Source organism: Heliangelus exortis, chromosome 17 (assembly GCF_036169615.1).
Source record: "Heliangelus exortis chromosome 17, bHelExo1.hap1, whole genome shotgun sequence".
NCBI classification, from domain to species: Eukaryota; Metazoa; Chordata; class Aves; order Apodiformes; family Trochilidae; genus Heliangelus; species Heliangelus exortis.
The window spans coordinates 10,570,557-10,585,357 of NC_092438.1; the positions used below are offsets into that span (position 1 = coordinate 10,570,557).

The 14,801-nt window shown below is 54.3% G+C and overlaps 1 protein-coding gene across 2 annotated transcripts in view; it reads left to right on the plus strand.

Annotated features, from left to right (window-relative positions):
* The first annotated feature begins 1,533 nt into the window (after window positions 1-1,533).
* The window catches only part of RAI1 (retinoic acid induced 1), a 71,087-nt gene continuing 57,819 nt past the window's right edge, over window positions 1,534-14,801 (plus strand). For both annotated transcript variants that reach the window (XM_071761155.1, XM_071761154.1), the window contains exon 1: window positions 1,534-1,679. The gene's annotated coding sequence lies outside the window, so the exon portion shown is untranslated. The remainder of the gene's footprint in view (window positions 1,680-14,801) is intronic.

Genomic DNA, 14,801 nt, shown 5'->3' on the forward strand with positions numbered 1-14,801 from the left:
ATTTCCCTTCTGCAGTTCCAAGTCCCAGCTAAAATGAGGCTAAAAACGTGCAAAATGCTGTTTTCGCCTCGCTTCCTTTGTGCGTTTCACAGCGCGTTCTGCAGACAGGGCACTTCCTCAGAGCTTCGCTTTGGCTCTCACGTTCAGGAATAAGAGAGAAGCTTTTATTTTAATAGGAAAACAAGATTATAAATGAGCAGCCAGGCTGCGAGAGCCCGGAGTCTTCCCGTTAAAAATACCTGCACGTGGCCAAAAGCCGGGTGTCTGCACCGGGGACACGGGCAAAGAAGGGTCCTGAGTGTCACCTCTCCTGGTGCAGAGCGGGGTGGTGGTGGCAGTGGCACATCTGAGCTGCAAAGCGCTTAACCAGCTGCGACGGCTGAACAGCCAGAGCTTACAAGCAGATAACTGAGGGCGAGGAAAATCCCAAGCAAGCGTCAGGCAGCAGCGCGGGCTGCAGCCAATTTTCCTCGCTTAATATGTTTCCTGCACTCGTTCCCCTCCCTGACCTCAGCTCCTCCTTGGAGCACGTTCAGCCCCCGACGCACCGCTGAGCCACAGCCAAGGCCAGCGGGATTGCTGCCATTTTGTCCCTCTCCTCGGCTGGGTGGCCGGGGCTGCTGCAGACCCCAATGTCCCCCCTGGGGCTCCCCAAGCTGCCTGGGGCAGGGTGAGTGGGGAGCCCCCTTGAGGGGGGAGCACCCTCGGGGGGAAGAACCCCCCGTGCCGTGCTGCTGCACCCATTGGGGTTGCTGTGGGATGCTCAGACACGTCACCTCCATCCTTTGCAAAGGAGAGGTGTTCCACATTCAGACGAGGATCCGGATCCAGACAGGGATCTGAATCTGTCTCCAAATGTGGATGCAGATGTGTATCCAAATCCTGATCCAAACCCTTGATCCAAACCCAGCCCCAGATCCAAGCGCAGCCCTACATGTGGCCCAAGCCTGATCCACAATGGGGACTCAAACCCAGACAAAGACCCGCAGCCAAACCTGGGTCGCAGCCCTGTCCCAGGGTCTGGTGTCCGGTCCCCAGCGCGAGGTCCCCGGTTCCTTCGCGCGGTGCCAGGACCTCACCCCGCCGCGCAACCCCCAGTGCCCAGCACCATCCCGCGGCGGGTTCCGCCAAGCGCGGGGGGGTGCCCTGTACCCAGTACCGGTGCCCACCATCCCGTGTCCGCTACCCGGTGTTAGTAGCAGCCGTACGATGCTTGCTGCTACCACCCGCTGCACACTAACAGCTGCCCGGTGCCGAGTCCCGGTACCCGGTTCCCCGTGCCCAGCGCCTGCCGTGTGTTCCCCGGGGCGCCACGCTCAGCGCCCATCGCCCCCCATCCCCTCCTCCCCGGGCCGCCCTGCCCGCCGCTACCGGCGGCGCGCGCTGCCGGTGCCCGGCGTTCCCCGGCGCGGCCGGTAGGTGTCGCCGCCGTCGCGGGCAGGGCGGCGGGCGCGCGTGCACTCCCGGCGGCGCTCGGTCATGCCCCCGGCTTCCCTCCCTCCCCCCCCGCTCCCCCCCCCGCTCCCTCCCGGCGCCGCGCGGGGCTCCCGCCCGCTGACACCGCTGAGGCGGCTCGCACGGCGCGGCCGAGAGCGGCGGGGCCGCCCGGGGATGGCCGCCGGGGCCGCCCCCGCCCAGCGCCGCCGCTGCTGAGACTCAGCGGGGCCACGGCCCGGCAGGTAAGGAACGGCTGCGGCTACAGGGGGGGACGAAGGGGGGTGTGGGGGGGGGAGAGTCCGGGCGGGCCTCGGGCTCTGCCCCGCCGCCCAGGCGGGCCCGGGGAGGGCGGAGGAGGGGATGTGTGGAGGCGGCTGTTGTCTGGCGTGGACGGGGGAGAGGGGCCGGGCGGGCGGGGGCCGTAGCCCCGGTGCGGTGCCGGTGTGCGGGGTTGGGGGCTGCTCGCTGCTTTTCCCCCGGCCTTACCGTCCCGCTGGCTTCGCGTCGCAACGGCGGCGGCAGCCGCAGCTCCCGCCGAGCCCATTGCGTTCCGGCTGCCTCTGGAGTGGCGGTGGCACCGCGTTCCCCGGCATCTTCCTTCCCTTCCCTTCCCTTCCCTTCCCTTCCCTTCCCTTCCCTTCCCTTCCCTTCCCTTCCCTTCCCTTCCCTTCCCTATTTTCCCTCCCCACTGCATTCCACCCGCGCTCCCATCGCACTCCCATTTGCAACCACAGCCGGTTCCGCGTGAACCCCCCCGCCTTGACCCCCTCCTAAACAAAAAAACCCCACGGGTCTGGTCCCCCCCTCGGTGACATCACGGGGGGACAGCCGGGAGCTCCCCGGCCCCGGGGGTGGCCGCGGGGATGCGCAGGAGGCACTTGGAGCATTCGAAGCCCCCCTGGAGGACGCTGGGCTTGAAACTCTTTGCCTCTTCCCTTCCCCCCCTCCCCCCCAGCCCTTCTGCTGCAGCTGCTTTTAAGCTGCTAAATTCCAGCTAAATCCCAGTGTGTGTGTGTCCCATTCCCACCCCCCCTGGAAATGTGCAGCTGGAACAGCAGCCTGAGCACGCTGGTGTCTGCACCACCGGGGATCCACAGGGAGATGCTGACCGGCCTTTTCCCTCCGGACCGCGGGGGTCGGCATCCCGGGGGTCGGCATCCCAAGGGCTCTCCAGCCGGTGGTGAAACATCGTGGTTGACGTCACAGGCTTGCCGGACGTTGTAATTGACGTCAGAGCGGGGAGCTGCTGGGGTGCTAGTGTTTGTTCCCCACCACCTTTGTGGGAGCCTGGTGCTTTGTCCCTTGGATGTGTGCATATTTGGCTTTGCAAAAGCTCTTGTGGCCACCTGCCTGCTCTCCTTTTGGCTTGCGAGCAGCGCCCTGGGGTGGCTGCCCTCAGGTGACCTCCCAAAGTGATGTACTGCAGGAACAAAACTATCAGGAAGGGATTTGCATGGGGGATGGCTCCCACAGCTCTGTGCAAGCTGGAGGAGAGGCATCTGATGGTGCCAACACCTTTAGAGTGTTCTCACAGCTAAGCTCCGGATGCCCCAGCTCTTGAGCATCACCAGAGCCTCCTGCAGGTTCCAGAAGTGGTTTTCTGATGGATGCCAGGACTTTCTTCTACCCCACGGCTTCCAGAATGGTGCAGCCACCTTTCCTGAGGTGGCAGCTTGTGTCCCTCACATGGTTGAGCAGTGGCTCTGATATTGGTGCTGTCACCTGTGTGTTGGTGGGAGAGGGGTGGGGGGACCCTCAGGGGGTGAGGTAGAGGTGCCCAGCTGGTGTGGAGACCATGTCTGTCACTGTCTGATGAAAATGGACCTTGAGCTGCTGGGGGATGGAGTGGAGAAGGATGGGAAGGAGCTAAGTGAGATGGAGAAAGGGACACATTCCTCCCGAGCACTCTTCCCTCCCTGTTCCCAGTGGGATCGAGGTGTTCCTTTGAGACACGACGATAGTGATGATGATGGGGGGTTCAGTGTGGGTCTGTGCATGGGGTTCAGAGCAGCAGCACCCTGAGCAGCAGCTCTGCAGCCTGGGGCTGGCAGCTGTGTGTGTGAAGTTCAAGGCAGGAAGTGCGAAAGTAAAAAAAAAAAACAAAAACCAAACCAAACAAAACAAATACCACGACTGACAGAAACTGCTGGGGAGATTTAGGAAAACAGCACAGCTGAAGAAGCATGTATCCTTTTCTGAGGGGGAGCTGCTCATGCCAGGGACCGCAGACCCACCTCTCCCAGCTCTGTCTCCTCTGCAAGCCCCAGGGAACAATTGCATACAGAGTGCTTCGTTTCAGAGCCACCACCGTCATTTCAGGGACCTTTTAGGCAGGAAAAGTGCTCTGTAGCGTGTAATTTGAAGGCTCTGCTCTGAACCTTCACTGTTGCTCTGCTAAATGATCCTCTGCTCTTCCAAACCTTTGCTGCCTGGAAACCAGCAGCAGTGACCTGGTTCCTGGCCTTGTTCAGTCCCTGCTCTCACTTCGGCCCCGTTCTAAGGTTGGGGGAGTCGCGGGTTGCGAGGAGCAGCCCAGGGCGTTTCTCTGCCTTACTTGGGGCCTCTTCAGACGTCAGAGTCCTGTGAGATTTCAGCCAGTCTTAATCATCTCTCTCCTCTGCCTGAACTGCAGAGGTTGTCACAGCTCGCTAGGGATTTTCCAGCCCGGAGGGTCGGGTTTTGTGAGGGCTCTGCAGGAAAATCTAGGGACCCCAACTGATTTCTTCAGAAATGGGGGAGCTGCAGAATTCTTTCCTGTAGCACCCCTCAGGCTTGGCAGCTGGTGGTGGGGAAGGAGGGTTTGTTCTGCCATCAGAGGAAACGGCACAACTTGGGTTTAACCGATGGAGCCTGGCCGGGGGCACAGTGAGCTGAGCCAGGAGATGACGGGCCATTGGTTAACCCATGGTGTCACGGGGGGTTTCCTCACCCTCATCTTTGCTCTCCTGCCCATCCCAGTGCGAGTTGCCCTAAAACTTTGGGCTGTTGGAGGCCTGCCTGCAGGAACTGGGTTTCTTCTCACTCTGGGCTCTTTGAGTTCCTGGCAGCCAAGGTGTGCAGGCAGCCTCACAAAGGGCAAAGGGAAAAGGATGGGGAGACGAAAAAACATTTGCACACAAAGGGCTCATCCGTCACCCCTTGGCCTGTTCCTGGCTGGTGTGGTGCTGTGGTTTGGGGCTGAGCACTGGGCTGGTGGGCAGCAGCACGGGGGCTGGCACCACACAGGCACACGCACGCCTCCTCTTGCCTCGCGCAGCTTCGCTCTGCTTTGGATTTGCTCCTGGTTTCCGTCGAGGCAGGGAGAAGCCTCAGTGACAGTGGATTTATACACATCACCCAATCAGACACGTGGCCTGGGCAGGAGGAAACGCTCTTGAGGTCATCCTCAGGCCGTGCCTGGCGGATACCTGGGTCTAACGCAACTCCTAAAACCCGCGGGTGCTGGGGTCCCCACCCTGTCCCCCGGCATTTTCTGCCACTCACTAATTACAGGCTTCATGCAACGCAGCTGCAGGGCACGAGGCAGAGGAAAGGCAGTTTCCCTTTCCCTTCTTCACCTCCCAGAGGGATACTCTGCAGCTGCAGCCCTTCCAGAGATGGATACGGATGCATCCCAACTGGGGCGTAGGGAGTAGATCCTGCGCATCATCCTACTGATGTCCTGCCCCACTGCCCGTGTGGAAACCTCACCAAATCCCACCTGCTCATCATTTGCTTGGATTTGGGATTTGCCCCAGAAGAGCTCATACAGCTGCTGGGGGCTGGCAACAGCGAGGCTTTCACCCTGGGCTTGTTGTGGAGAAAGGGGAGGAGGAGGGAGGCAGGTGCAGGCGCTGGGGAGTCGGTGTCACGGCCAAGCACAAGGAGCCACCTCCAAGCAGCAGTTGCCACCTGCACTCGCCAGCACCCAGCCAGCAAAAACTACACATCCCAGCAAATCAAGGGCCATGCAAAATGGAGAGTGACTTCCCAGGGCTGAGGTCACACCCTGTCCCAGGTGGGAAGGTGGGCATGGCTGCGGGAAGGCAGATGCTTGGATTTTTTGCTTGGGTTGCACGGCCTAGTTTTGAGAGCTGGAATATGCTCAAAGATGGGCTTTCTGAGTTGCTTTTTTTGGTTTTGTTTTGTTTTAAATGACAGCATTTCCCCTTTAAATTTACATCTCTAGCTGGGGAACACAGAGCCTGGTGAGAGAAGGAGTGTGAGACTTTTATAAAAAGAACGAGTCGGGTTTTATTATCCCTTTGAGACGAGCAGGGAAAATCTATACTGAAGGCATGAAATAGCAATAAAAATGGACTTTTTGCCAAAGCAAAATTAATTGAGTGAATCTCAGTCCTCAAGCCTGAGCTCTGAGAGGCTTATGAGTTGGATATGAACCACGCTGTCCCCTTCCAGGCTCTTCTTCCCTAAGGAGGTGAGGCAAAACCTCCCTCCGGTCCTCAGCACTGATGTGATCACAGCCAAGGAGCAAAAGGACTCATGCTTGGGATAGAGGCATCCCCATTGCTTGCAAGGCTGGGATTGCCTCCAGCCCTGAGCAAGGACATTCCCAGATCCCTTGGTGTGAGGGCCTGCTCTGATGGCACAAATATGACACTGACCAGCACTCAGTGGTCACTGCTCCAGCGTTTCTGCTCTCCACTGTCTCCATCAGTCATGGCATCCCACCTGGATTGTGGATTTGGGGGGAGTCCAACGTGAGAAAGGAAGAAGGTTGGTCACAGGCTCCTTGAACTTGATCTGAAAGCCAGGAGAAGAACCTGCTATTGTATCTTGCTCTTATTTACCATTTTCTTCCCTTGTCTTTGCTTCCTATTCCTGCCCCATGCTGGGATTTGGCTCTCCACGGCGCTTTCTGGCCAACACCTTCACAGAAAAGGAAAATCCCCTCTGGGGGGGGTTTGTTCATCTGGACATATCCATGCAGTGGTACAAGCTCTGTTCTTCCCTTTTTAGGGGGGAGGATGGCAGGAGAAGCCACTGGACAGCTGGATTCTTTTCAGCAGATGGTGCAAAGAGGACGAAGCTGCATAAACCTCCTGAGTCCACCAGAGAGATGGAGATTAAATAGTGAGAGGGCTGAGAAGCAGCTCCAGGCAGAAGAAGGAAAGAGAAAAAAGGAAAATGGGGGTGGAAATAGGATTGGAGAGTGGAACTGGGGAGAGGAGTGTTGGTTTGAACAGGAATCTCCTCCCACTTGATGTCTCCCCTCCAATTCAGAGGGCCTAGATTCAGTGCCATAAAAATATAGCCCTTTTCAATCCCTTATCTTGCAGGAGCAGAAACAATTGGCCTGCAAAGAAGGAGAAAACAATCTGTTTGACTGACAAACAAAAACACATTTCTGCACAAAAGGAGGAGGAGGAAGAGGCAGCTGTCTGGCTGCTGCTTCTGTTTTTTTCCTTTCCCCTCCCTCTCCTGTCCCCTCGCTGATGGTGTTGGAGTGGAGCTGCTGCCCTTGCCAGCAAACACCCACCGTTCTGACTGGCTGGGTTCAATGTCAAGCTCCTGCAGCAAATGTCATTGTCTGCCCTGCTGTCACCAGCTGTGGTGGAGATGCACAAGCCCTGCCATGATGCCCTCCTGGGGATGGTAGGGGGAAAGGTGGTACGCTGAGCACCAGTGGGGCTGGAAGAGGTCCCTGTTGGGTGTCAGAGACAAAAATTGGTGCTCAAGAGAGAGGAACCAAGGCTGGTGGCTTGTGGTGGCTGAGTTAGGGATGCAGGGGATCCCTTGTCAGGGGACTGTGGGGAAGTTTTGTTGGGTTGTGGGCAAAAAGTTGATGTTGCAGGATGTGGACAGCATCGTTGGAGCCCCCAAGAGCTGCAACTGGAGATACTGCTGGAACCCTGGCCATCTCCAAAGTCAGCTCCTTGCCTTGGTTTCCCCATCTGCAAAGTCAGCAAGATAACAGGCAAGTGCTGGAAGAGAGCTGGGACATAGAAGTGCCCTGTGCACCTTAAGTCATTATCCCAGCAAGTTGTTATCCCAACAAATCGTTATTCCTTAAAAAAATCATTACGGCAACCACCGCACTCGCCAAATTGGTGCTGGGGGGAATCCATCAGACAGGCAGGAGCAGAGCCCATGGGATCTCAGCAGTTCTCCATCTTACCAGAACAAACTCCTCACTAGGAGGCTTTTTTAAAAGAAAGAGCAACTCATTTTTCCAATGCAATTCCCTGGCCAGAAGCAGCAGCAGTTTCCTGCCTGGAAAAGCCTTCCAAGGGGACTCAGCTCTGTGGGAACACGTGAAGCAAACACCCACACTCCAAAAACAGATGAGTGCAATACCCAGCACCTGCCTGAAGCTTGGAAAAGCAGGGGGCTGGAGCAGGGTGATCTCTGCAGGGGATGGTTAGTGCTGCCTCAGAGGGAATCTACAGTAAAGGGGCACAAGAAGAAAATCCTGAAAAGTCTGAATTGCTTTTGATCTAGGTTGCTGGTGACCTGCTGGAGTGCCCTGGGAAGATGGTCCTGCATTGGTGGATGATTTGCTTTGTCTTGCTGGGTTGTTGTTTGGGTTTTTTTTGAGTTGTTTGACTCTGCTGCCCAGCAGAAAAATAACCTGTAAGAAAACATAGATTCCAGGTGAATTAATTGCAAATAATGACTCTCCATTCCTGAGTGATTCTCGATGCCTCATTCCAGACATGTAACAGCCAGGCTTTCCTCTGCATATGCAGCCAGGCTCCTTGAAGTGCTGGAATGAATTGATAGCAACATCCTGAATTCAAGAGGTCCAGCCTCTGCTTTCTTAGCGTACCACAACAGAAGCTTTGGGGAATATTTGACTTGGTACATTAGAATAATTTGATTTACTTTTTATTATTATTTTTTTTTAATTCCTGCATCTAAATGCAGCATTTTCTGCATTTTCCTTCCCTCTTTCATTTCAAAGGAAGGTGCTAGGAACCATCTCCCCACACCTCAAACTTCAGGCAGAAGAAGAGACACAAGATGTCTGGACTCCTTTCACAACTTTGTCTCTTGACTTTCCTCCCCAGAAGGGGAAGATGCATTGTCAGCCTGTCTTGTGATCGGGCTGTAACCTTTTGTTACCCTGAGATAAACGTCAGCGGACCAGGCTGGGATGTTAAAAAACCTCCATCTCTACCAGACCGTTGCTGCACTGCCTTGCACACATGATTTGGGCAGGAAGAGGCCCAGCATCTCCTCGCCTCAGCGATGTTGACTTTGCCCGGCGTGAGGGCAGTTCATGCTCTGCAGGGAAGAGCAAGGCAGTGATTGCAAGAGCAGGTTTTGCCCTTGTTGGAGGGGGTGGAAGCACCCTTCAGAGTGGGTTCCCAGCCTAGGAGGAAGAGGTCTTTGCTGGGATGGGCAGTTTGAAGAAAGTTTGTGCACGAGAGAGGAAAAAAGCCCTCAGTGTTATTGAAGTACTGAAGGTATTGAAGACGCTGCTGCTTGGAGGCACTTGTTCCCTTCCATCTCAGCAGTGTCACCTTCATGCAGTGTCCTCTGCAGCCACCTGCCATGGTGCCTTCTCCCAGCACCTCCCTGCTTTGCTGTGTCTCCCCAAAATCCCCCAGAACCCCCTCTCTGTCTTTACTTCCTACTGCCTCCCAAAACTCTTGCTGCTTTCTTCCGTCAGCTCCTCTTCCCAGCTGAACCCCACTGGCAGAAAAAGCCCAGTGAGGATTTGGCCTTCACTCCCAGTGGTGGTAGATGCAATGCAAATCTAATGCTGGGATAAAGTAAATCTAACAAAGATGTGAGGTTTGGCTCCCAGGGAAGAAAGACCTTTCAGTTTTCAGCATACACCTGCTTCTCTGGCCCTGTATGCTCTTGAGCATCAAAGGTGGCCATGGGAACAGCTCTTCAGGTAAAGCCAGAGTTTGGCTCAGTCCAGGGCTTGAGGAGAGCTGGCTGAGACAGGGTGGAATCTGGTGAAGCTCTGGCTTTCAGCTTCAGACCCTGCAGATGTCTGGATGCTCACAGTCTTTAGTTGGTGGGGCATTAATTTTTCATTGCAGAGCCAGCGTTTGGTGAAGCAGCATCCACCCGTGTTTTATCCAGACCTACCTGGAGCCCCTCCTTTCCCTCCTCTCAGTCCATCCTGGCAGCAGCATGCCCAGGAGAGGAGCAGGCATCTCCCACCCCTTCTACCAGTTTCAATCCCACAATCCAGAAGCTCATCCTCAGTGTTCCTCTGCACAGGTACCTCTTGGGATTTGGCCAGCGTGTGTCAGGACCATGCACCTCTTCCTCTCCAGCTGCTCCCTGCACCCAGAACATCCTTTCCTTCTGCCCAGGGTTGCTTTGTACATCCTGTTGCCCAAGTTATTTCCTCCTGATTTATACCAGGTCACTGGTGTGGTCCCTTACTTGGCCATGGTAGCACAGCCTCTTCGATTAGGTGTATTTCCAAGCATGACTTCCATCTGTCTGTCAGTCGCTATAGCTAATTTCTGCACCACTTACAGCCTTACCAGGGGCATTGTTCGGGTGTAATGATCACTGATGGTGGCAGGACTGTGATAAATGATCTATTCCACGCGTTTCACCTCTTTACTGTTCACAAATTGTTCACGATTTTTTGTTTTTTGGTTTGGTTTTTTTGGTTTTTTTTGGTGTTTTTTTTTTTGTAGCTGGCATTAAGTATTCAAAGCGGCTGCGATTTCCCCCATCGTATTCATTATTCAAAATTGTTCTCCAGGTAATTTCTGCAAATAATTCTCGGTCTTTGCTCTTTTGTGAATACTCAGTCTCCAGAATGAGAGTCGTTTTAATTGGGATCTTCCATCACATGATGGATTTTGGCTTCCCCATTGGGCAGGATTAATTTTTAGACTTGAGGTTTGGGGAGGGAACGGTTACAATTAAGAATTTGAAATTCACTTTCTTCCAATATCTTCAGTTGCTGCTTAAAATTAACCGTCTGTCTTGTCTGTTTTTTTTTTCCCCTCCTTCCTGGCCAAAAATCCCTGCCGGTAACTTGTTGGCAAGAAACACTTGGAGAATATAAACAAAAAGGTGGCACCAAAACAGCTAAATTTAACGTATCTAAAAACTGAAGTGATGATTCACAGTGGTTTGTTTTGTATTATTCGCCTCACTCTGGTAAAAATAATGATCAAAATAATTTAGAAACATAAGAAGTCACATAGCGAGGGGACATTTATAGCATTTGGTTTCATAAAATCTTCCATCAATGGCTCTCTGCCTGCCTGAGAAACATCCTGTGGGCTGGCTGGTGTGCAGCAGTGAGTCGGTACCATGGTTCTGCTTGAGCCTGCAGCTGGCTCGGTGGAGGTGGAGGGAAGGAATGTGCCACCAGCCTGGCTCCATGTACTGCCTTGATCCTCACCTGCAGCAGACAAGACTCCAGTTGTCTGCTCAGAGCTCGACTCCAGGTAGAGGGTGACCGTAAGTGACTTGCCCAAGGTCGCACTCCAGCTCCCTGGTTCAGCTGGAAATAGCTCCAAGGTCTCCTGATTCCCCCCCCAGCAGCCCCCTCCTGCCGCGAGGCGAGACAGAAAGGTGCAGAGTTCACATGTTTTCTTTAACCGACAGCTTGGCTCCTGCCACCTCTTGTAAAACCTCCTGGGCTCTATTTGCTGCTCCCTGCCATCAGGCTGAGGCAGTGGGGCCCCCCCCACCCCTTTAATACCCGGGGCTCCCAGGGCATATTTTATGCCTCCGAAGTGGAGCGTTGCGCCGGTGTTCCTGTTGGTGCAGCACCCGCACGCCCCGGCTGTTGGCTTCCACCAGCTGCTGCTGCCGATTTCCCTTAAAAATAAAACCCCTCTAAAGGTACAGCAGGGACACCTTAAATGCAGAGCTGTGGCGTGCAGTTAATCATATCCTCTTAACGGGTTTATTCGCTCATTAAATATTTAAGACTCGTTTCTCTTTATCAATAGTGTGGAGGCGTGCAGGCCCGGTGCAAAGATTTATGCACACAATAGGATCGGTGCATTTAGATTTGTTTGAAGGGATCCAAGAGCCATTTAAAACTCGACCGAGGGGGACGGTTTCTCCTGCTGTTGTTTTTCTCTGGTGAGGTTTCTGCCTCCTGACTGCGGTCGGGAGGCAGAGGGAGGGGAGCTGAGGAGGCACAGGCTGATGGCTGCCTCCAGTACCCCCCTGGTTGCTTTTGAATTAGCTGAATCCCCCTTCTTGAGGGATGCAGAGGTCTCGGAGGGGGCCAGCTCATGCCTGGCACAAGCATGCTGTAGTGATGGGGATGGTGCATGGAGGCAGGACCTGGTGCTGGGAGTGTGGTTGTGGAAGTGGTGTTTTGATCCCCGCTTCCCGCTGTTGTCTGTGGGAAGAGCTTTGCTGTTGCGGCTCAGATGTGAATTCCAGCTCATCTGGCACTGTTCGGGAGCCGTCACGCAGGTGCAACATCTGTTGTGCTCCTGTTATTACCTGGGCTCTGCTCGTCAGGCAGGTGGAAGAGCACTGGTGGCCTTTTCGGTTCATAGGATGGGAGGTGGGACCAAACCCCCCACACCATCACCTTGATCCTACCTCCCCATCCTTCCCATCAACTGCCCACCACAGCTCGCCAGCCCGGATCGCCATCCAGACCATCCAGTCAGTCTTCATCCACCATCTCCCACCCTGCCCCTTGTCTGGGGGACCCGTGGCTGCCAGCTGTTGCCAGATGTGTTGTTCACCCTCCCTTTGGAGAGGTGACTCCTCCTGCGATGTGCACCCCGCTAGCAGCTGCGCACACTCCTTCCCCAAGCTCTGAGGGCTTCAAGTGGCAACCTTGTGATGAGGAACCAGGGCTGGGAGCCTTCCTGCTCATCCCCTGGAGTTGCACAATGTGACCTGTACCCATCCTTCCACTGAGTGCCTTGCTGGAGCTTGCAGGGACAGCAGGTCCCAGCATGCAGGACTCCATCCTCGTCTCAGCGGCCTCTGCTTAGATCAGGAGGGAACATCTCATGCCAAGACCTGTCCTCCCCAGGCTGCAGCTTGTAGCTGGCGATGGCAGCAGCTGACTCCCAGGTTTTTTGGCCCCCTGTGGAATCCTGGCAGATTCTTCCCGCAGCCAGACAAGCCCGTTCCAAAAACTCCTCTCTGGGAGGTGCTGGGGTGGATAAAGAGGGTGAATGGTTGCAGTGGCATTGGGCAGAGCTGGCAGTTCCCTCCTGGGGGGTGTGAGAAATACCCTTGTTGGATTATTGACAGTCCATGCACTGGCAGAGCGTGCATGTGTCAGATATTTCCCCAAACCTCTCTTGCTTTGCAGTGTGCCCACCAGAAAAAAGGATCTGACAGCAATAAAACTGTCGGGCGGCTGCTGCTGCTTCTTTTTTTTTAAGTTCTATGATAGCTTCCCTCCCCCCCCCCTTTTATTTAATAGCTAATGCATCTGTCACTACTTTCCTAATGAGCTTTCCGAAAGGACCTTGGGGACCCCTACCTATCCATGTGGGTTTGGATAGGAGCTTACCCAGGGGAGGCAGTGAGAATCCAGCTCCCTCTTTCACCCCATCTCCTCCCCACCGCCCTCCCAAACTCCTCTCCGAGGGTAGGTTGTCCAGAGGGAGGGGAAGACAGCAATATCTCAGCACTCAGCGAGCTGGCGTGCACCCCCTGCAATCACAGCCAATAATGACAAAAAAGACGGGGCTGCTGCCAGAGATAGAGAGCTGAGCTCCAAGCGTTACAGCAATGTCACAGCCTTGGGACTGCTGCTGGCTGCTACTGGAAAGAAATTTCCTCACAACAGGCAGAGTTATAGGAAGGAGCCATTGATTGCATTAAAAAACACCCTCCCCACCTCTCTTTTTTTTTTTTTTTTTTTTTTTTTTTGGCATGGATTTTCAAGGCTTTTTTTCTTTTCCTTTTTTTTTTTTTTTTCTCCCCTCTCTCTTCCCCCCCCCTCCCCTTCTCTCTCCATTTGCCATTGAAGTTGCGTTCAATAAAACCCATCGCCCGAGAGCGTCTGTTCGCATGTTCTCAGCAGTACAATGGGCAGAGGACTGCAGTGTGCAGAGGCTCAGCCAGCTCCATCCAGACAATGAGGGGGTGGGAGCAGGGCAGGAGCAGGGTGTGGGGGGCGATTTTTATTTTATTTTATACCCCCCACCCCCTACCTACCAGCCCCCACTGCTAATTGTAATCACAAAAGGCAAATGGGAAGGGACTGGGGGAGCAGGGCTGCGGTTCACTGGGGTCATGGTCTCCATCAGTCATTCTCCCAGCCTGTTGCTGGGGAAAAGCCCAGCTCTGTGGTTTATCAAAACGGCTGCATGATAAAAAGCCTCTTCCCCCACCCACCCCCCCCCAAAAAAAAGAAAAACGTAAAAAAATAGCTGTTTTATCTGACTCCAAAAACATCACCGTCCATGGGAGACTTTCCAGTGACTTCTCCAGGTGCAGAAGGGAAAACAGAGGGCTTGGTGACTCGGGTGCAAACCTAGGATCTCTTCCCCCTCTCCGATGCTGTTGGCAAACCATTTAGGGCCCAATTCAGCAAGGGGTGGAACATTGCCACCCCTGTGCCATTTGATAGGGCACAAGAGGATGCACCACTTGGCAGGGCTGAGTCTCAGATCATGCCGTGCCCAAGTTCCCCTCAGCTGTAAAACGTGATGGTGCTAAACCTGTGTTGCGTGATGGTGGAGAAGCTATTAACTGTTCATGCCAGGGAGATGCTTCCAGATCTCTAGATAAAAGGTGCTCAAGGAGGGAAAATTATTGGCAACGTGGGCCAAATAGCTACAGGGGATTTGAAATCTGTTTGTATTTGGAGGATGTAACCACTAAGGAGGGAAAGAATGGGACAATGGAGCTTGCACAGCACTAATGGAATGAGCATAGGAAAGAGGGTACCTCTGGAGACCCTTAGAAACCATTTCCCAGTGGTAAGATCTGCTTGTGTTGTTTGTTCTGCTTCCCAGATGAGAGCTGCATTCATGGACACTTTTATCACTTGTGAACTGGACTTAGGTGGAGGGCCAGAGTGTGGGCTGTAGGGATGAGCCTGCATGGCTCTCCAGTGGGTGGCTCTATGGATTTAAGAGGTCTCAGCTTCCATTTCTGTCTTTCAGAGCTGTGCTTTATCATAGAGGAATCTGGGCTGGACGTTTCAGACCTTTTTTTTTTATCTTATGGGATACAGATTTGGCTTCTGGCAGAGATGCAAGGGCATGACTTGGGCATCCTGAGACTGCAGCAGAAGAGTTGTTTGGGGTGCGCATATCCCTGTCCCACCCTGGGGATGGAACCCTGGGATACATTTTGGGCTGGGGTGTGGATTTGGAGCAGCTTTGTGGTACCACGGGAGCCTGGCAATTCCTTGAAGCCATTTCACTGGAAGGTTCACTTTTTCCAGCTGATTCATGTTCCTGATGCAAGCCCATTTCTTGCTGTGCTGAGAG